The sequence below is a fragment of the Monodelphis domestica genome, chromosome 1 (assembly GCF_027887165.1).
Source record: "Monodelphis domestica isolate mMonDom1 chromosome 1, mMonDom1.pri, whole genome shotgun sequence".
In the NCBI taxonomy this organism is placed as follows: domain Eukaryota; kingdom Metazoa; phylum Chordata; class Mammalia; order Didelphimorphia; family Didelphidae; genus Monodelphis; species Monodelphis domestica.
In genome coordinates this window covers 579,981,584-580,005,196 of record NC_077227.1, presented here as the reverse complement: position 1 = coordinate 580,005,196, position 23,613 = coordinate 579,981,584, and the positions used below count along the sequence as shown (strand labels likewise).

General features: G+C 34.3%; 1 protein-coding gene and 1 long non-coding RNA gene across 6 annotated transcripts in view; one reads left to right on the top strand and one right to left on the bottom strand.

Annotated features, from left to right (window-relative positions):
- The window catches only part of KCNU1 (potassium calcium-activated channel subfamily U member 1), a 314,287-nt gene that overhangs the window by 216,331 nt on the left and 74,343 nt on the right, over positions 1-23,613 (bottom strand). The gene's annotated exons all lie outside the window — the stretch shown is intronic.
- Positions 699-8,495, top strand: LOC103103977 (uncharacterized). 2 transcript variants are annotated; one of them, XR_008915547.1, is made up of 3 exons: positions 699-859; positions 1,303-1,387; positions 6,522-8,495. It is a non-coding gene; the product is annotated as an uncharacterized LOC103103977 (long non-coding RNA). The 2 variants fall into 2 exon arrangements; XR_001627416.2 differs by having other exon boundaries at positions 699-932.

Here is a 23,613-nt window from a genome sequence, read left to right as displayed (position 1 = left end):
GTTGCAGCTGAAGAGAAAAGCTGATCTTTTCTTTGGGAAAGTCTTTCCTTTAATTGCTTTGGTCATTTCCTAGAAAATGGGAAATTTTGTTAGCAATGAAAAGCGACCAAAGGAATATGGTGACAAGACATGTTCATTGGTTTATGAACCTTTGGAAAGACTGTCATTTAGGAGATGTCAGTAGGTGAGACAACTTTCTGTTCTTCTGTAAGAATTCTTTTTATTTTTAATGATCGATAATTTAAAATAACTCCCATAATTAATAGCCACAAAGATGGAAGATCTTTGATCAGAACAATTTTTAAAAGCATTGCCAGGTCTAAAATATAAATCTAAATTAAGTTCCTGAATTGAATATTTTAAGAAATTGATCCATAATTTTTAAAAAAATCAGCTGCAATTTTATAAATTGTTCTACATGTCTATCTGTATCTCCATCTGTAAATTTATTGTGGTGTGAATTTCAAAACTACTCCACCCTGTTCAGACCATTCTTTGGAGGATGGGATTTTGCTATTTACTGATCAATGACAATGGAGATACTTGGAGTAACAGGGTCAGGTCTTGGAAACTACAATCTCCACCCTACTCAGGTAGAGATTAAGAAGAGCTGAAGCAAAAAGCTCAAGATTTAATTATTTGAGAATATGGCCCTCAACTGACATGTGCAAAAAAGGACAAACCTCTAGGCAGTCCTAGGTCAAGCTAGAGCCACCATTGGCACTTGTGAGGCACAGGAAGTGAGGTAGGGAACAGCCTCTGGAATTCGCTCACTTCCTGTGGACAGGGCTAGAGGCAGTTCCTGCTAGGAGCTTGAGCAGAGAGGAGGCCCGAAGACAGCTTCTTTCAGATTGGTCACGTGAGTCAAGGACTGATTCCCTTCTTTACCTTGGCCTTCCAGGCCTAAAAACTCCCTCTGACTCTATCAGAAGGTTTGAGTTTTAACCTCTTTCCCTTTCCTCCTCTCTCCTCTCCCTCTCCCTTTTCTTACTCCCCTTGTGATTAAACTACCATAAACTCCATTCTTACTTGAGTGTTTCATTTAGGGAATTACATAGCTGATTTCCCTGGCGACCACAAATTAATATTTTTAACAACCTTTAAAGGTGATTTTCACCACAAAAATGGCCTGTAGAAGCAGCCAGTGAAACTTTTTTAGAGACAGTAAATCAGGTAGAAAGGACTTAAGAGAGTGTTAACTGTTTCATGTTTGTCTTTGTAAATCTGTGTTTTGGTCTATCTGTGAGCACAAGCCAGGATTTTAGAAACAAATTATCTGTGTGTTTTATGATTTGTTTTTAGAACATTTTGCTGTCTTTCTTGGCAGTCCTTAATGTTGAGTGTTTGAAGGAAGAGAAAAAGGGAAAGCAAGATGAGGGGTTAAAAGGTATGTGTGAAGCTGTAAATCCCTAAATTGTCCTTTAATTTAGTTTTATAAAATTGAATATATAATGGAGTGAGTTTTAGATGATATTCCTTAAACATTAAATTAAGAGAAAACAAGTTAACAGGGAAAATATAGAATATCATAATGTTAAATCTATTGTTTTAATAACTAAGAATGCAAGGTCATACCTCTATTTAAGCAGAGCAAACTGGGCAGAAATATTCAAGAAAAGCTTTTCTAAATTTGGTATTAAAATGAAAGATAAAGAAATTATTATGATACTTAATTGGATATTTCCTTAATTTTAAAGTATAGTAGAAACTAATACTGTATTAAGTGATAGTTCTACTGTAAATGTATGGCTGTTCCATGTTTAATTTCTTAAAAAATTATTTTTGTCTCCTCCCCTAAAAAGAGAAAAGTCTATTTAAGTAAGCAACTGGAAATGTATGTGATGTTTATTTAGGGAAATTCCTTCTGTTGCTCCCATTGATAACTTTTCAGATTTTAATTGTTTTTTAAAGGATCTTTATATTTGCTAAAAAAAAAAAGGCATCTTAAGGGATTCTTTGGTGCTTTCTTCTTGTAGAGAATAGCAGAATTTGTAGTAATTCAAAAGTTAATAATTGTATGCTAATATTATGAGGAAATGAGTAAGCTAAAGTTTGGGAATGGATCAGTTTGAAATGCTTTTGGAATAAATATTATTGAAAGGAGAATATTTGATGGAAGTTTTGCCTGTAAGAAGAGTGGAACTTCACATGTTTATATGATTTTGGAAATTCAGAACGAAAATCTGCAGTTTGATTTAAAAGTAATGTAAAGTAAAAAGTTTAGTGAGTTAGAACTATTCTGAAAGCATTGAGTATCTTGTGATAATTAGATTTAAACTAACTTTAGTTACATGCTCTTAAAAGTGGTGTAATTGGAATAAATTAAAATTTAGTATGTGAGTGCCACTCTGGCAATTGTGAATTAATACAGAACCTGAGAGATGATAAATACTATATATTCCTTATTATTTTATTAATGGGATATAAAAGTTTCAAAAAAGTTAATTCTATATTAAATTTTCAATGTTATTGGTATTATATGTATATATATATAAATATATGTATGTAAATGTATGTATATACATATATTTTTAAATATTAGGAATTTTGTTAATTATTTGAAATTATGACAAATTATTACACATTACCAAATTGTATTATAGGTACTATTAATTACTGACATGAATTTAATAAGGATCTTTATTGCAATTTGTGTTACAATGGTAAATTCATTTAAAAAACATTCTTTTGAGTCATTGATTATACTGCTATAGCTTTAAATGCTGCAAGAATGATCTAAATTGTTTGAAATAATCATTTTTGGATGGATCTATCCCAAGAAATCTTGGAAGTGTTTAATTGGGCACTATTAAAAACTAAAAATAATACTTAGTGAAGTGAAGTTTATTTGAATTATCATTGTAAAAGCATGGAGAAAGTGTGAGAATTTATTTTTCATATAATGAATTAATTCCAGTATATTAGGGAGAATTACTGTCTATTCCTGTGTCTGGGATCTGGATCAAAGATAATTGTACAGTCTGCTTTTTTTTTTCATTCTATTTTACCTTGGAAATGTGGTCTTTTCACAGATTCTGGCTAACAGGAAAGTTCTGCAATGATATCTCCCTGCCATATATGCAAATCTTCAGCTGTCAATTTGAGGGAAGGCTGAGTGTTTTATGAATTACCTCTTAATTAGCTCTCACCAATTAAAAATGTTTTGGGATATTCAAGGGAGGTGCTGAATAATGAGCTCCTAACAATGTATTTATTAAGCTGTCTGATCTAGCTCAGGTCACAAGAGAGACCTACAACACTTTTTTGGTTAAGATGCTGGCCTAACCAATAAACATGATATAATAAATAAACTTATAATCTTAGTTAAAATCTGTCTCTAGAGATAATTTTAATTGTAAAAAAGGTAATAGAAGTACTGGATTAGAATATGAAAGAAACAGCTTGTTAAGAGACATTAATCAAGTCCATTTGAAAGGTTTTTTTTTTAATTAAAGTCCATCAAGGGAAATGTAATGTGTAAGTTCTAAGCAAGAAGGAAGTAAGGCAGTTAAGGCAGTTAGTTAAGAGGAGTTTAGTCAGAAGGTTACAATGTGCTTTGAGCAGTGGGTTTGAAGGTAATCAGTACAAATGAGATTAAGGGAATGTCAAGGATCTGGGAAAAAAAATTAATGGCTTATTGAAAAGACACACCCAGAAAAGTTGCAACAGGTTATGTGTTGGAGCTGTTTGACAATACTTATTTCACACATTATCAAAATGTTCTCAAAGGGAGGAAGAAACAGAGATCCATGGAAAGATTTTTGTTGAAACAGCCTCTTAAGTGAAATCAAGGAAAGTGTGGCAAAACAACCAAAATTCAATGGAGAAAATGATGATAATTAAGTAAAGTAAAAAAAAATTGCAATTAAGTTTGGCAATAAAATTGCATATCATAAATAATGTATAAGGTCAATTTTGCATTTAAATGTAGTGTTACATGTGTAGAGAGTAAATTATGTTAAGTGATAGTGCATGAAATGAAAATCTTCTCTGATAGCATCTTCACTTGACCTTGAAGGTAAATAATATTTCATAAGCAAGTTTATTTCTTTACATTCTTTCTTATTATCTATAAATATGCTTATTTGCTATTTATAAAGTACAGTTTTGTATTTAAAAGCATATTCATAAAACAAAAAAAAATTGCATTTTTGGGCACTAGAACGGATTTATTGCATTTTCACTAATTTAAAAGGGGAAATTTTATTTGACAAGAGTAAATTGAGTTATGAGCTTGGCCATGGAACTAATTAAACTCTTGTGTCAAGGTAACATTGTTGTGGTACTAATTGTTCTTCAGATGTTTGGTCAAATTCACTTGGAATCCATTTCACTTGGGGTGTGGGGTGAGGGAGATTTCCTTAAGAAATTTATTCAAGGCTTGTTCAATTTTTTTTTTTCTGAGATAAGATTGTTTAAATATTCTATTTCCTTTTCTGTTAATCTGGGCAATTTACATTTGTTCAAAGAGTCATCTATTTCACTTAAATTATCAAATTTATTGAAATATAATTGAGTAAATAACTTTCAATAATTGCATTAATTTCCTCTTTATTGGTTGTAATCTATTCCTTTTCTAGGTTTATCTATTTTATTGATTTTTTAACAAAACCAACTCTCCATATATTAGTTTAATGGTTTTCTTATTGTTAATTTTATTAATCTCTCTTTTGGCTTTCAGGATTTCTAATTTGGTGTTTAATTGCGGGGGAGGGGAGATTAATTTGCTCACTTTCTAGGTAGATTTTTTTAGTTGCAAACCCAATTTATTGATCAGCTCTTTTCCAGTTTCAGTGATGTCCCCTAAATGCTGCTTTGTTGCATCCAAAAAAAAATTTGGCATGTTGTTTCCTTGTTGTTCAATTAAATTTTAAGAACTTTGTAATTACTCTATCACAAAAAGAGAAACATTCTGGGGTATAGGAGGAGCAAAATCTGAGCCCTCCTAAGAATTTCTAGATAGATGAATTGTAATAGTATGGAGAAAATCCTATCAGTTAAGTTCATTATTGAATAGTGAGACTTGGTGAGGACTTCAGACTGCAAAAATATTGGATTTTTTAAAATGGTAAATACAGTATGGAAAAGCTAAAAGGAAAAATCTCACAGAATTCCTTTATCTTTATGAAAACAATCTGTGTGAGCAAAGTCACCAGCTCTGTTAAAAGAACTTGCTTGGATTATGGAACTTCTAAACAATGAAATTGACTTACTGAGAATGTGTAAGTGTGCTTAAAATATAGAAATGATTACTAATGATTGAATTTTGTTCTAGGATGAGTTTAAAACTTAAGAAGAAAAGACACTAAATTAAGTCTCTTATATGTGTGAACCCTGGTAACCTTTTATTATTATTGCAACTCCAAGAGTAGATTTCATTGAATTTAGCCCTAAGCTGTGGTTAGAGATACTTACTAGTGGAGATAAAAGCTCTAGGGACTGCAGCTAATATGATTTTGAGTTTTGAATTAAGTTATAGTTGTTTGATGGATCCTTGTCAGTAATCTTCCATAAGAGAAAAAGTCACAAGTGACTCAGAAGGATTGTGATCCTGAACTGTTACACATGGAGGTCCTTATCTGGGAAAAGTTGAGAAGACAATCTCAGATAGCTGAGATGAGATGTCTTACAAATTATGTTCATAGGAATGTCCCACCTTATTATTCCTGAGTCTAGCTGTGAGGTGGAACTACTACTGCATGATTAATGGTCAACCTTGACTTTTGCCTGATGTCAAATGAAGTTAAGGACATCTACTGAATCACCCCATGCCTTTAAGGCTTATGCATAAAGGGGTTAGTTTTGATGCTGTTACAAACCTGTCCCTATTTTTTCCTTTATCCAAATTTCAATAATCAAGCAAGTGGCTAATAGAAGATATGAGCACAAAGCAAATATGTAAGCGCTTTTCATTTTGCATGTAAACAACTAGAGAAAATTAATATTTGGACTTTTCATCTGCCTATTAATACATAGTCATGTATAAGATTAATTCCATCTGAATATGGTTAGCAACTGAACATATTTTACTACAAGAAACCCATTCAGAATACACTTTGTTCTCTGTAAGCATTTGGGAATGACTTTCTTAAGTGCATCTGCACCCCAAGCCAAGTTTTTCTTTCACTTGGAGTACAGTCTCTTATAAGTTATTCACTTGTGTATTAATTAAATATAAGAATGGAGAAATTTGCAAAAAAAATTTTTTTTTCAGAAATGTTTTTGTTTATGTTTTATATATAGGATTAGATCCCTAATAGCATAGGATTCTTCTAAAGGAATCAGAATGGAAAATTTTGAGAAAGCAATAATTAGATCATCTTCATTCCTAAATGTAAATGATTCTAATCAGCATGAAAAAACCTATAATCTCTGAATTTTAACTGATTTGTTCTATTGTTAATAAGATCAGAACTGCAAGGTTAATGCTGGTTTTACCACTTCAATTTGTTATTGAAGAAGTAAAATCTTAAAAGTTGAACTAATTTGTATTGAGATTTGTTTTTAAAATATTTTATCAGGAATATCTAAAAACTCTCTCCAAGTAATTTGGAACTGAAGAAGTAAATCTATCAGAGAAGAGACCTATCCCAGGACGTCCAAGAGAAGATGTTTTTGAAAATATTCACAATGAATACCTGAAATCTGCAATGAAATTTCTGAACTGGAGATGGGCTACATTAATGCAAACAGACCTAATATTAATTAATATCGATATTGATTATTGTATTGCTTCGACTTTTTTGTAACACTGCATTTTTCTTAATGTTCTCATGGATATTGTGTACTAAAAATGGATTGTGACCAAAAATTATGCTACCAAGTTTATTCCTCTTCTTTGGCCAATGGAGGGCAAATAGCTGCAGGCCAAAACTGGGGGAATTGTTAAGGATTAATGGGTTTTTCGTGGCTTTTGTGATGCTTACAATTACTTTGGAACTTCAATATTAAGCCTTGAAAGTCACTTTGCAGTATTCTAACCTGATATAGTCAGTGCACTCAGAACATTGCCCTTGCTTTCCTTTATCTTATCAAAGTTGTTTCCTGGAACATTCCAAAAAATTGATGGTATTTTTCTTGGGCTGGGAACAAGTTTCTCTAGGTGCCTAATCATAGGAACCCACCCCCCTTCTTTTTATTGAAACACTGTATAAGTCTGTACTCTCCTCCAGTCTCTTGTGGGTGGGGGGTTGGATCTATCTAACTCTCCCCAGCCCCAACTCCCACTTCCACTTATGTATTTTTCAATTCTCTCAATGGAAATAAACATCTTTGCTACAGCTATTTCCTTGTTTGGTTTTAAGGTTGACAGGTAGCCCTAAATGTCCCTCTGAGAAACAAAAAAGTTCAAAGTGGATGTTATTTTCTTAGCACCAAAGAGAAACCTTCAAAATTCCTCTTCACCAGATGACATCAGACTTCTGCAGCAAACTGATTTAAAGGGAATTAAATTTTCTTGTTATACCTTCATCTTTTTATAAGAAGCTCTAATTCTCTAGGAAGGAATTTCAACTCTTTTCTTTATGTATAATATATTTTCCCCTCATTAATCTTTTAAAACTTCCCCACATAAGCCATATTTATGTGTATATGTGTGTTTATCAAATAAAATAATTTCATAGAAAAAAGAGAAGAAAACCTCTGGCAAATAAGAAAAAGTGATCATGGGGATGGACACGAGTTCAAATTAGAAAAATCAAGGACACAAATTTTTTTTTTCCTTTGAACAATTCAAAGAACTTAACATTGTCACCTGCCATAGGAGTGAACATCAAGAGAGATTCTTGAATATGTTAAACACCTCTCTCCCACAGTGGATTTCTTGATTGTCATTGCAAAGATAAAGTGCCTAAACTAATTTCTAAATGGCTAAAGTACTCCAGCCTCATCATACTTTCTCAGTGATAATGAAGTCTGGATGTCATAAAAGGAAGGACAAAAATCTTAGTTGTGATGTTTAAAAGTAGAAATAACAGAGGATCCATTATCAGATTTATTTTTTTCTTTTTTAAAAGGACACAAAGGATAAGGATGAAAATGGAACTTAATGAAATAAGATAATTGATGATCTAGGATAAAAACAAACAAACAAACAAAAAACATGTATTAAAACTCCCAACCACTCCCAACCTCTCTTACCCCACCTACACAGCTGAATCACAATGAGAGGCTTCATAAAAGGGGAGATAAGATATAGAAGAGAGAAATGTTTGATGAAATCTAACCATTTCAGTGGTTTAAAATAAAAACCAACACTAACAAAGGGGAAATAACTATTGTAATATAGAATCAAGAAGTGGAACTATAGAAGAACAGATAAAGTTTAAATTCAAGGAAGAAGTCTCACTGAAGAATAATTCTCAACCTACTTATTTCCTGTGATCCATTTCTCCAACCCAACTTCCCTATACACAGATACAATCTTACCCTTTATCATATCATTTCCTCACAAACTTTTCAATTTCATTTTTATAAACTGAAATTCTTTTATATGATCAAGGTCATTTTCATTTTATCTTTTCTTCTGCCTTACAATATCCATTCCTAGTCTTCATCCTCATTTCATTCTTATATTCATTACTTACCTACTTTAGTACAAATGACTTGTAATATCTATATCTATGAATAATTTCTTTCCTAAGCTATTACCCATGCATTCTCTCTTATGCTTTCTCTATCTTTAGTAAACTAGTTGAACTCTTTTCTACACTTTCTATACTTTTTTCTACACTTTCTCTACTCCTAATATCCTTTCTCACTTATGCTGTTCCCACTGCATTATATCTTGCCAAACCACAAAGTATTGGATTACTTGGATTGCTCTCATTCTCTTCATCCTTCATCCTATTTTATTTTGTGAATGAAGCTAGAGAAAATCACAAAACTGTACTAGGATAGATTACTAACTGCTGTTACATAATTATAACTGGTCCCTCACTGCAACAAGGTAATTTAAAACTTCCTTAATTACTTTAATATTCCACTCATGACCATAGCTTTTCCAAACCTTTTTATCTCTCCAATGGATTTCCACTTCTCAGAAAAATCTTTGGCTTCTATTTTGCTAATGAAAAACAAGACCATTTGCTGAAAATTTCTTTTTCTCTCATCTTTTAATCTCATATTACTAAGATATATTTCCCTACTAAATTCTCCCTTAGTCTTTTTCATATGAAGAGGTGGCCCTTCTCATTGCCAGATCAATCATGGACATGTAATCCTATTCAATTTCATTTTTTCTATAAATTTACCTCTTCATCATCCCTATTCTTTCAACAATTTTCAAATTCTCCCCATATACTTGGTGCTTCCTTACTACCTAAAAAATATATCCTTCTCTCATCCATCCTTAAAGCAACCTCACTTGATCCATGCATCCTTCAAGCCATTGTCATATCCCTCCTACATACCATAGCTAACCTTGGGAAGGCCATTTAAAATGGATTCTGCTACTGTTTTCTCTTTTCTTCTCTTAACCTTTTTTGCCATCTGACTTCCACAAACTTCATTCAAATGTAATTACTTTTCTACCAAATATAAAGGCAATTTTTCAGTCTTCATAATTCCTAATATTCCTGTAACTTGACACTTAATCAGTCTTCTCCTTCATGTTCTTTTCTCTTTAGATTTTTCTAACAATACTATCTTGTGGTTTTTCCCCTATCTATATAATCTCATCTTACTTTCTTTTCCTGCATCTTTGTCCTAGTTGTGCCATCTAATCTTGGGGATACTCAAGATTCTTTCTTGCACAAAATTTCCCCTCAATCTTTGCTGTTTCTCTTAATGATCTCATCAACTCTGAGGGATTCAATTAATATCATTATTCATATGACTCCTAGATCTATTTATTCAGTCCTAACCTCTCTCCTGAATTCCCTCCAGTCTTAAATTTCCAACTGACTAATTAAACATTTTGAAACCTATGTCATGTAGGTGTCTGAAAACCAACATGTACAAAACTAAACTCACTTTTTTTCAAACCCATCTTTCAAAACTTCCTATTATTGTCAAGGTGCATTAGAGGAGTTTTGATTTAATTTGACCATTCTGGAAAACAATTTGGAATCATTTGTTTACTTATTTATTTTTAATTTTTAATTTAATTTTAATTTAATTTTAGTTTTTTTTACAGTTTTTGAATTAATTTATTTAGTGAATCTAGAACATTATTCCTTGGCCCCTTCCTGCAACTGACCTGTAATTTCATTGGGTATCAGAACCGATTTCCATGTTCTTGGTGTTTGTATTAGGATTTTCATTTAGAGTCTACATCCCCAGCTATATCCCCTCAACCCATGTATTTAAGCAGTTATTTTTCTTCTGTGTTTCTACTCCCACAGTTTTTCCTCTGAATGTGGATAAGGTTTGTTTGCTTGTTTGTTTTTTCCTCATAGATTCCTCCAAGTTATTCAGGATCACTGCATTACCACTAATGGAGAAGTGCACTACATTCAGTTGTACCACAGTGTATCAGTCTCTGTTTACAATATTCTCTTGGTTCTGCTCCTTTCACTCTGTATCAATTCCTGGAGATCATTCCAGTTCCCATGGAATTCCTCCACTTTATTATTCCTTTGAGCACGATAGTATTCCATCACTGACATATAGCACAATTTTTTCAGCCATTCCCCAATTTAAGGGCATCCCCTCATTTTCCAGTTTTTTGCCACCACAAAGAACGTAGCTATGAATATTCTTGTACATATCTTTTTCCTTATTATCTCTTTGGGGTACAAACCCAGAAGTGCTATGGCTGGATCAAAGAGCAGTCTTTTAGTGCCTTTTGGGCATAGTTCTAAATTGCCCTCCAGAATGGTTGGATCAATTCACAACTCTACCAGCAATGCATTAATGTCCCAATTTTGCCACATCACCTCCAGCATTCATTATTTTCCTTTGCTGTCATCTTAGCCAATCTCCTAGGTGTGAGCTGATACCTCAGAGTTGTTCTGATTTGCATTTTTCTGAATATAAGAGATTTAGAACACTTTTCATGTGCTTGGTAATAGTTTTGATTTCTTAAACTGAAAATTGCCTATTCATGTCCCTTGCCCATTTATCAATTGGAGAATGGGCTTGATTTTTTGTACAATTGGTTTAGTTGTTTATAAATTTGCGTAATTAGACCTTTGTCAGAGGTTTTTGTTTTGAATATTATTTCCCAATTTGTTGCTTCCCTTCTAATTTTGCTTGCATTGGTTTTGTTTGCACAAAACTTTTTAGTTCGATGTAATCAAAATTATTGATTTTATATTTTGTGATTTTTTTCTAGCTCTTGCTTGGTTTTAAAGTCTTTCCTTTCCCAAAGATCTGACATGCATATTATTCTGTGTCATCTAATTTGCTTATAGTTTCCTTCTTTATATTCAAGTCAATCACCCATTCTCAGTTTGTCTTGGTGTAGGATATGAGATGTTGATCCAAACTGTGGAAGGGAAATGAAAGCAAGTTCTGGACTTTCTGTCACTGAGTTGGAACAAACAACAGTGGGAATATTAGAGAGAGAAGGTATTGATAAGATTGACAGTTGATTGGGGAAGGGGCAACTGGGAGTGGCAGTTGGTCTTGTGACTAGTGCTTCCTTGCTGGCCCTGGAAGTAGAAGGAGCTCTCTCCTGGTCACTGGATAGAAGTTCCTCTATTTTCCTGGTTTTCCCTACTGTATGCTCTCCCTGGATTCCTGTGATTCTGTCATTGACAAAAGGACTTAAGGGAAGCAGTTTGAACTGTAAGGCCAGTCTTTAGGGGGATCAGCCTGAAAAGACAGGCCCAACCAGCTCTGAAGGTCCAAAATTTTTTTTTCCTCTCACTGTCTACGGCTAAGACTTTTGAAATTAAGAAAGCTAGCACAGATATAGCATAGACAGGAATAAGAGAAACCCTCCACCAGCCTGTGAAGTCTGGCCTCAGCTCAAAAGCTGAAAGAGACTCAAACCTCATCTGGGGAATCCCTTTTCCCTCTTCCCTGATACCCTCTCAATCTAACTTGTTATTAAAATTTATCTTTATTGGATATCACAGTCAGATAAGAGGACTAACATTTCAGGTGACACAGAGGGAGCTGAACCTCAGGATAGCCAGTCAACTATAAATGGTCCTTATTGGACCCCTGCTGGGTGACTAAGTCTGGGGGGAGGCTTGTCCCTCAGGAGGGTCTGTGCTTACCTGCTCTAGGGTATCTGCTAGATCATTCTATAGAGAAAACATTCCCCTTAGGCTATCATAAGTGGCCCATTTCTCCGGAACCCCATTTTCAAAAATAGCCCCTCAACAGGGGGCATCTCTCTTGTTTTACCTCACTGACAGCCATATTCCCTTTCCCCCTTTAACTCCTCCTTTTCCTGCTACAAAACCTTCCATATCCCCTGTTCTTTAATCATACTCATTTTCTCAATAAATATTACAAAACCTAATCTCTCCCATACTGTCTTCCAATTTCCCCAGCAATTTTTATCAAATAGTGGGTTTTGGTCCCAAAAGCTGGGATCTTTGGGCTTGTCATAGATTGTCTTTATCACAGGTCTATTCCACTGATCCTCCTTTCTGTCTCTTAGCCAGTAGCAAATTGTTTTGATGACCACTGCTTTACAGTATAGTTTGAGATCTGGGACTACAAGGCCTCCTTCCTTCGCATTTTTTTTCCCATGATTTCCCTGGATATCCTTGATCTTTTGTTCTTCCAAATGAACTTTGTTATGTTTTTTTCTAATTCAGTAAAAATGTTTTTTTTGGTAATTCAATGGGTATGGCACTATATAAGTAAATTAATTTGGGTAGGATTGTCATTTTTATTATGTAACTCATCCAACCAATGAACAGTCGATGTTTTTCCAATTGTTTAGATCTAGTTTTAGTTGTGTGGAGAGTGTTTTGTAGTTGTGTTCATATAGTTTCTGTGTCTCGGCAGATAGATTATTAAGTATTTTATATTTTCTAGGATGATTTTAAATGGAATTTCTCTTTATAATTCTTGCTGCTGAGATGGGTTGGAGATATATAGAAATGTTGATGACTTATGTGGGTTTATTTTGTATCCTGCAACTTTGCTAAAGTTGTTGATTATTTAGACTAGCTTTTTGGTTGATTCTATATGCCTCTTTAAGTAGATCATCATATCATCTGCAAAGAATGATAGGTTGATCTCCTCATTGCCTATTTTAATACCTTCAATTTCTTTTTCTTCTCTAATTGCTACTGCTAGTGTTTCTAATACAATGTCAAATAATAGAGGTGATAATGGGCATCCTTGTTTCACTCCTGATTTTATTGGGAAATCTTCTACTTTGTCCCCATTGCTGATGTTGTTTGCTGATGGTTTTAGATATGTACTGTTTATTATTTTTAGGAAAGGCCCTTCTATTCCAATACTTTCAAGTGTTTTCAATAGGAATGAGTGATGTATTTTGTCAAAGACTTTTTCTGCATCTATGCTTGTTAATATGGTCAATTATGTGGATGGTTTTCCTAATATTGAACCATCCTTGTATTCCTGGTATGAATCCTACCTGGTCATAGTGAATAACCCTCATGATAACGTGCTGGAGTCTTTTTGCTATTATCCTATTTAAGATTTTTGCATCTATATTCATTAAGGAGATTGGTCTATACTTTTCTTTCTCTGTCTTTAACCTGCTTGGCTTTGGAATCAGTACCATATTTGTGTCGTAAAAGGAATTTGGTAGAACTCCTTCTTTGCTTATTCTATCAAATAGTGTGTATAATATTGGGATTAGTTATTCTTTGAATATTTGACAGAATTCATTTGTGAATTCATCTGGACCTGGGGATTTTTTCTTAGGGAGTTCTTTTATGGCTTATTCAATTTCTTTTTCTGATATGGAGTTGTTTAGGTAGTCTATTTCTTCCTCTGTTAGTCTAGGCAATTTATATTTTGGTAAATATTCATCCATATCACCTATATTGCTATATTTATTGTCATAGAATTGGGCATAATAGTTTTTAATTAATGTCTTAATTTCCTCTTCATTAGAGGTGATGTCTCCCTTTTCATCTTGGATACTGTCAATTTGATTTTCTTCTTTTCTTTTTTTAATCAGATTGACAAGTACTTTGTCTATTTTATTAGTTTTTTTCAAAGTACCAGCTTCTAGTCTTATTTATTAAATCAATAGTTCTTTGGCTTTAAATTTTATTAATTTCTCCTTTGATTTTTAGGATCTCTAATTTAGTCTTCATGTGAGGATTTTTAATTTTTTCACCTTCTAGGTTTTTTAATTTGCATGCCCAATTCATTGATTTCTGCCCTCTCTAATTTGTTAATATATGAACTCAAAGATATGAATTCCCCCTGAGTTCTGCTTTGGCTGCATCCCATAGATTTTGAAAGGATGTCTCATCATTGTCATTTTCTTCAATGAAGTTATTGTTTCCATAATTTGTTCTTTTACTAAGTGATTCTGGAGAATCGTATTGTTTAATTTCCAATTAATTTTTTATTTGTCTTTCCATGTACCCTTGGTAATTTTTATTTTCATTGCATTATGATCTGAGAAGGTTGCATTTATTATTTCTTCTCTTTTGCACTTCTTTGCAATGTTTTTATGCCCTAATACATGGTCAATCTTTGTGAATGTACCGTGTGCTGCTGAAAAGGTGTGTTCTTTTTGGCCCTATTCATTTTTCTCCACATATCTACTAACTCTAATTTTTCTAAGATTTCATTCACTTCTCTTACCTCTTATTTTTTGGTTTGATTTATCCAGTTTGGATAGAGGAAGGTTCACGTCTCCCACTAGTATAGTTTTTCTATCTATTTCATCCTTGAACTTCACTAGTTTCCCCTTTAGAAATTGGGATGCTATGCCATTTGGTGTATACATGTTGAATATTGATATTTCCTCATTGTCTATACTGCCTTTTATCAGGATGTAATTACCTTCCCTATCTGTTTTAACTAGATCTATTTTTACTGTAGCTTTGTCAGATATCATGTTTGAACCTCCTGCCATCTTTTTATCAGTTGATGCCCAATAGATTGGTCTCCATCCTCTTACTTTTACCCTATGCATATCTACCTTCCTCATCTGTGTTTCTTATAGACAGCATATGGCAGAATTTTGGATTCTAATCTATTCTGCTATTTGCTTGCATTTTATGGGTGAGTTCATTCCATTTATTCACATTCAGAATTATGATTACCAACTGTGTATTTCCTAGCACTTTGATATCTACACCTAGTCCTGTCTTTTCTTCTTTCACTATTTCCTTCTACACCAATGTTTTGTTTTTAATCATTTCCCCTAATCTCCATCTTTATTTTACTTCCCTTCCTACCTTCTTATTCCCCCCTTATTTTCTTTACAGTTTTTTTTAAACTACCCCCCCACCTTCTCCCTCCCTTGTACTGCTTCTCTCCCCACTAGTATGTTTGTTACCCTTCTACTTTCCTATAGCATGCAAATCAACTCTCTGCCCCAATGGATTGGATTGTTCTTCCCTCTTTGTGTCAATTTCAATTCACGTAAGAGTTGAATATTTCCTATATCTCCAACCTCTTTACCCTTCAGGTGTATTCATGTTCCCCCTTCCTGCCATGAGCTTCTTTGTGACATATAAATTTACCCCCTTTTGTTTCTTTTCCCATTTCTTTAGTATTAAGCTCTTTTTTTAGCTCTAGATGTATATATATGTGTATTTATGCATACATGTATCTATATACATATTTATGTCCTGTTATTTCATCCTATACAGTTTGTCACTGTTCCCTCTAATTGTAATTCTTCTAGCTGCCCAGATGATAAATAACAATTTTTAAGAGTTACCAATGACCTCTTTTCTTAAAGGGATACAAATCATTTTAACTTATTGTGTCTCTTAAAAAAGTTGTTTTTTTTTGTTTTGTTTTTCTTTTTTCCCTCTTTTTAAATTACCTTTTGATGATTCTCTTGAATTCTGTGCTTGGGCATCAAACTTTCTATTCAGGTCTGGTCTTTTCTTTACTAATGCTTGGAATTCTTCTATTTTGTTAAATGACCATACTTTCCCCTGTAAGAATATAGTCAGTTTTGCTGACTAGTTGATTCTTGGTTGTAGACCTAGTTCCCTTGCTTTCCAGAATATCATATTCCATGCCTTTCGGTCCTTCAGTGTAGATGCAGCCAGATCCTGTGTTAACCTCACTGAGGTTCCATGGTATCTGAATTACTCCTTCTTAGTAGCTTATAATATTTTTTCCTTGGTTTGATAGTTCTTGAATTTGGCTATAACATTCCTAGGTGTTGTCAATTGGGGATTAAATACAGGAGGTGATCTGTGGATTCTTTCAATCTCCACTTTTCCCTCTTGTTCTAGAATATCAGGGCAGTTTTCTTGGATAATTTCCTGTAGTATGATGTATAGGATTTTTCTTTTGTCATGGTCCTCTGGGAGACCAATGATTCTTAAGCTGTCTCTCCTGGAACCATTTTCTAAAACTTCTGTTTTGTGAATGAGGTGCTTCATATTTTCCTCAATTTTTTCATTCTTTTGATTTTGTTTTATAGTATCCTGCTGCCTTGTGAAGTTGCTTGCTTCTAGTTGTTGTATTCTAGATTTTAAAGACTGGATTTCTTCCCTAGCTTTTTGGTCATCCTTCTCCTTCTGGTCTGATTTTCTTTGGAGGTCATCTTTCATCTTCTCTACCGCATCTTTCATTTTCTTTGCCTTATCTTTCATCTCCTTTACCTCATTTTCAAGCTTATTAATTTTGACTTTCAAGACATGGTTTTCTGTTTCCAGATGACTTATCTTGCTTTTTAAGGTTTTTTTCCCAGTTGTCTTCAGCCTCTCTTAATTGTGTTTTGAATTGTATTTTGAGTTCTTCCATAGCCTGTATCCCCTTCGCTGGCTTTTCTGTTTATTTGCTTGGTGTCCCCTCATTCTTCTCTGTTCTGTTTGCTCTTTGTTCATTGCCTGTATAGAAGCTGTCTATTGTAATGTCTTTTTTCTTTTTCTGTTGTTTGCTCATATTTACCCCTTCTTTACTCCCTGCAGTTGCCTAAGCTCTTGCTCCTCTCATTTTGTGTGTGTGTGTGTGTGTGTGTGTGTGTGTGTGTGTGTGTGTGGTTTTGGGCTTTTCTTTCAGCCTTCACCCTTGGGGTTTTATCAGTAAATCTCTCAGTGCAGTCTGTGGTGGAGGGGTGTTGCAAGTTAAGCTTCTCTGCCCTCTGAAGGCTTTGATTTGATGAAGTCCAGCTGGGTTGCTGGATGTGCCCCGAGGCCAAAACTTCAGGAAGGGAGTGGGTAATATGGAGTATCTCTGCTGCTTCAACTATGCCTCCTACTCTACGCTCTGCATTTCTCCTCTATCTGCTTCCCCACTGCTTGTGTTGGACGCTCTGAGCCTGGCACAGCTTTGCCTATAGGATACTCCCTCCAGACCAGTGCTTTTGCCTACCCAGAGGTTCCAGTTGCCGCTGGAGGCTTAGCGCTCTAGGTGGGGGATGGGTCTCGGGACCTTCCTTCTTCCTCCCCCTTAAACCAGAGTGTTCTTGAATTCTGGCTTTGGGGGTTGGTACCTTTTAAGTTGATTCTAGCAGGAGGATTCCTTTGCTCTGTCTTGTTGTTAGGTTTGATTTTCAGTCCCCTAGGAGCATATAGTTTGTAATCGGTAAGGAAGTTCTGGACGTTTGCTGCCTCTATGCTGCCATCTTCTGGAATTATTTAAAATGACTAATATATTCATATTCTTTGAGCCACAGATTTTACTTCCAACCATATATTCTGAAGATACCAGTAAAAAAATATATGATTGACATATCAAAATTTTTGTAGAAGCACTTCTTTTGGGGATCAGATATTTGAAAACTGAGTAGATATTTATTAATTGGCAACAGTGCATTGAGAGATGTATCTGCAATCAGGAAGATTTAAGTTCAAATCTCACCTCTGACTCTTAAAATTTGTGTGAACTTGGGCAAGTTATTTAAACTCTGTTTACACTGTTTCTTCATCTGTATATACTAAAAACTTTATAAAGAAGAGTAACATAATAAATAATCTTTTATTATTTAATTAAAATGGATATCATGATTGTATCTACAACCCAGAGTTGTATTAAACAAGGTATTATTTGTAAAGTACTTAGCACAGCTTCTAGCATATAGTATAGTATAGTAGTAGTCTCTCAGTAACTGAAGATGACGATTGTCTTTGGGCGTTTCATCTATGATAGATGAGTGTGCAAAAAGACACTTGTGCGTGAAGGAGATTTAAGTGGAAAAGTTGATGCACAGAGACAGTCCCACTCTCTCGGCGCCGGAAGCCTGGGTCCAGTGGCATATAGTAAGCAGTATATATACATTATAATTATTATAATTATCATTGGGGAATGAATAAGCAAATTATGGTCCATTAATATAATAGCATATTCCCATTTTTAAGATAAAATTAATATGATTACAGAAAAACCCTGAAAGATATATGAATGCAAGGTAAAGTAAGCAAAATCAGTAAAAAAATAAATAAATAAAAATATATATATACAACAATGATTATAGCAGTCTAAGTAGAAAGACTAACAATAACAAATAGTCAAAAATAATGCTGTCAAATTAAAATGACCAAGATTGGCCTGAAAGACTATCTGGTTTCAAATCCTACCTTTTTGTCTTTTACCATTTATGTGCTTTTGGACAAGTTCTTTTATTTCATTAAGTCTCATATTACTAATTTCAATTGAATTATTTAAAGAAGTTGTTAAATTATTTCCTTTTTTTTTATCTCTTGAAACTTTAAAGACAAAATCATGTATATTAGTTGTTTTTCCAACTTCCACCAAGTACTGAAGGGCTACCCACCTACAATTTTATAAAAAGAGGAAGTTTTATTTAACAGAAATTTGAGATTTTAAAGTCCATTTGTGAAGAAATAAATACATTGAAGTTCTGCAGGACAAATTAAATTTTATATTCTAGTTTCAGCCAAGACCAACATTTTCAGAACTAGGCATTTTCTTTTCCCCTTCACACTTGTAAATACATAATTTGAATCTGCTTCCAGTGGCAAGAAGATGCTGGCCTAGGTAAGGATTATATCTTTTCAGAAAATTCAAGTACTTTTAAAATTCAAAGACAATTGCTTTTTCCTCCTGAGGGGATATTGTACAGTCCTATATGTAGACCCTTCTGTAGAATATTAAGGTGTAGTTGTGTGCAGACAAATAATAGGCAGCCTAAACAGGACCTTAGAGGTCATCTAGTACAACCTCTTTATTTTAGATATGAGGAAATTGAATCTGGGAGAAATGAAATATGTCCAAAGTCAAACAGTCAACCGGAGCAAATAATTAAGCTAGATTTTCACTGTGTTCAGTGATAATGAATTTTGGTGAGACTGGCCCAACCCTCGTTCAGGTTTCATTGTGGTGTATGAAATAAGGGGAAATTTAAGTAAAAACTTAAAAAAGGTCTGAGAAGCAGTTTAGTTCCTAAAATCTAGAGTTTTCCCCATGTGTCTCATATGGCAAATTGTGAACCTAGCTGCTATTACTGTGGAAGGAGAAGTTTTAGAAGAGACTATATAATACATGTATATTTCCCTGGATGTTTTGTATGGGACATGGTTGGTTCCCATACTACTTTATGACCAAGGACACAGAGTATATTCTGAATGGGATCTGAGTGATGATGCCATGCCATGATATGGCTTCAGGGTTGCATAGTTAATCTTTCATGCTTGAACTTACCTATCAATCACCAGAGAAAATTGCCCATTAGTGCCCATGACCAACCATGAAATTATAATATAAAGTAGGTGAGTGTTGGAGAAGAACATGGAGAAAAATAGTTAAAGAAGATGTGTATCTATGTGTGAGAAAAGTTACCTAAGAAGCGAAAATGAAGGAGATGAAGGGGAAAACAAGAGGAGTACATATGTACTATGTTCTTGAAGAAGAAAGGACATTCTGGGAAAGAGATTTTGAATCATACTTTTCTCTACGTTGTTTTCTAGTAGTGTAGTACATTTATCTATGTGAGCCTCAGATGAAACAAGTATGTTAAATATAATTTGGCCCCTGTAGGTATTGAATAATATTCTTCCTTTACACATGAATTTTTCGTCACCTGATCATTGCATTTGTGTTATTTCTAGTCATTTTGTCTTTACAAAGAAAGCTTTCATGAATATTTTTATACACATAAAATTTCTTGCCATTTCATTAAGGTCTTTAAGGCTTAATCCTGGTAATGGGAACCCTAGGTCAATGAACAGAAAAAAGCTTTAATAGCCTAATAAAATCCATTACACTCAAATATCACAGTCTATTGAGCCATTTCTCTCAATCACTGCAATTCTGTTATTTTGCAATTACAAACAAAGCATCCATGAATATTTTCAACCATATACCCTTTTTACCTCAATGATGCTTTTAGAACATAATAAATGAGCATGAACAGCTTTACAGCTTTTAATGTATATTCCTGTCTTCTTTTTTTTTTTTTAACCATTAACTTCTGTCTTAGAATCAATATAGTGTATTGATTCTAAGGCAGAAGAGTGGTAAGGGCTAGGCAATAGGAGTCAAGTGACTTGCCCAGGAACACACAGCTGGGAAGTGTCTGAGGTCAGATTTGAACCCAGGACCTCCTGTCTCTGAGCCTGACTCTCAATCCACTGAGCCGCCCAGCTGCCCCCATATTTCCATCTTCTAAACATTTCCATTTCCAAAAAAAAACAACAACAACACCACAGCTACTCTAGCAATGTAATATTAGGCCTCTTTCTTTATGTTCTTATCAGCATTTGATTTCATTTACTTAACCCATCTGCTTCTCAATTAATGTACATTACCTGAGCCAAATTTAACTACACTGGTCCTTAGTGTAAACCTTAAAATTTCTTAGACTTATAAATGTTGGAAATTTCACCATTGGGAAATTTCATACTTGAAAAATTTCCTACTGATAGTCTATTGGAATGTGAACCCCACCTTGGCATGGGCGGGTCCTTCTCCTCCCTACTTAAGATTACTTTAGGACAGAAACCTTTTGCTGTACAATGGAAAGGGCTTTGACCTATGCTTAAGCATAGAACAGGAAGTTCTTTGAGTCATGATTGATTTTATAATTGATACAATAGAGATACTTGGAATCCAGGTCTTGGAACTTCCAATCTCCACCCTACTCAGGGTAACAGGATTTAGGAAGGGTTGCAGCAAAGGATCAAGATTTAATTATTTGAGAATATGACCTTCAACAGACATGTGCAAAGCCACAGACCTCTGGGCGGTCCTGGGTTAAGCTAGAGCCACCATTGGCACAGGGAAGACAGGGACAGTAATTGGTAGATGTGAGAACTGAGGGGAGGGAACTTGGATGGTTTCCTTAAAGATAGCAGGGTCTGAGGACTAGGGAGGTTGGAGAGGTTTTGCTCTGAGAGGTTGTGCTCTGAGGACCTTGCTCTGAAGGAAGCTGGAGGTGGAGGCCCCTGAGACTGTTTCTCCATTTTGGTCACGTGAGTGATAGGGACTGATCTCTTTTCTTTGCCTCAGCTATCTAAGGGCTTGGGCCTTTTGGCCCAGTCTAAACAGAGGGGGTAATTAAGCCCTATTCCCTTCTCTCCCCTTTTCTCTCTCTCTCTCTCTCTCTCTCTCTCTCTCTCTCTCTCTCTCTCTCTCTCTCTCTCTCTCTCTCTCTCTCTCTGTCTCTCTGTCTCTCTCTCTCTCTCTGTCTCTCTCTCTAAGCTCTAATACCTTTCTTCCTCATGTTTGTAATTAAAAACTCCATAAAAGGTTGACTGCTGACTTGAGTTTTCATTTAGGAATTACATAGCTGAACTCCTTGGCGACCTTAAATTTATATATATCAGTCTTTTAAAGTGATTTCCTTGTCACATTAGGCAACAGAGACAATTTGTTGTCAGATCATGCTCTTTCCAAAACCAAGTGGTCATACCCAGTGAAACTTTTGTTCCAATGCCACATACCCTCAAGAATGTAGGATTACTTCCATAGTATTATGAGGGTTAAAGTTAGACTTTTGCAGAATATTTATGCTTTCTAAACCATTGTTGTTCCACCAGAAACTATGTTTGGATTTTGTATTTGTTTAGGCTTGGATCTGCTACTAGCATCATGAAGGTTTTTGGAGGTTTTCCACATATCTATCATATTTAACTTATCTGAGGTTCTATTCATCTCTTTAACTTCTGTCTTATTTTTTTAAATAGATTTATTAGTTCTGAGCGGGAAATATTAAAGTCTCCCATTATTACTATTTTGTTATTAATTTCTATCTGTATCTTATTTTTTTTCTTTAAAAATATGAATGCTATAAATATTGGTGCATATAGGTACAATATTGATAATGCTTCATTATCCATAGTTTTCCTCCTGCTCCACATAGTGTATCCTGTTCATAACTTCCAATTACATTAGTTTTAGCACCAACAATGTCGAAGCCATGACTACTACTTCTGCCTTCTGTGCATTAACTGTGGCATAGTATATTCTGCTCTAACCTCTCACTTTCCCTCTTTGTGTTTCTCTCATTGTTAGTGTCATTTTTGTAAAGAACACATTGTCAAGTCCTAGTTTTAATACTTTCTGCTGTCCATTTTCTTCTCATGGGCAAATTCATCCCATTTACTCTCAATGTCATAGGTACTAGCTGTGAATTTCTGTCTACTCTATTCCTTCTAACTGTTTTTCCCCATTTTCCTTTTTTTTCTGCTTTATCCCTCTTCAGGTGTTCAATTTTCTTTAACCAATACATTTCCAATTTATACCTCATCTCCAAAATTCTCCCTTATCATCTCCCCTTGCTTTCCTAATTTCAAATTGGCCTACTTTTTTAAATGTATTTCCCTTGACCCTTTCCCATTGCCTTTTAATTCTTATTTCATCCACCTTTCCAAAAATACCTTCCTTATCCCAAGAACCCTTGATGATTTCTTAGAGTATAGTGTTCAAACACTTTTTTTGACCATGACTTTTCAGAAAGTCCAACTATTCTTGTATGGTCTCTCGAGTTTTTTTCCAGGTCAGTTAATATTGTGATAAGATGTTTCATATTCTCTTTCATTATTTTATTCTTTTAATTTTGCTCTATAATTTCTTCTTCTTGTTATTATTAGCTTTCCCTTGTCCAATTATAGTCCTTAATAGATTCTTTTCTTCCATGAGTTTCTGGACCTCTTTTTCCTCCTATTTGGGTGATCTTTCTTTTATAATTTTCTTGATTATCTTGCATTGCACTATTTTACTTTCCTTCCTTCTGTATTGTCTTCTATGGTCTTTCAGGGATGTGGGGCAGAAACTAAAGCAGTGGCTAGAAGCCAAAAGAGATACATTTAGCCTTAATATCGACATAATAGAACAACCAAAGCTATTCATAGGTATAATCATCTCAAGATGTAGGACAATGGCCTCTCACAATCCTTATAAAAACCTCCCAACAACCCCCATAATCCTATGGAGGTCTTCAGGTAATAAAGTGACCAGTTGTAGTTTATGTTGTAGTTAGTATTCTTTTTGTATGAGTATTAGAATGGATAATCACTAATGTGTCTTCCTAAAAATTATATGATTCTGACTAATCTTTGACTTCTTTTTTGTCTCAATATTGAATTATGTTTTCAAATTATACTCATTTTCCATCATTCTCCAGTGTCC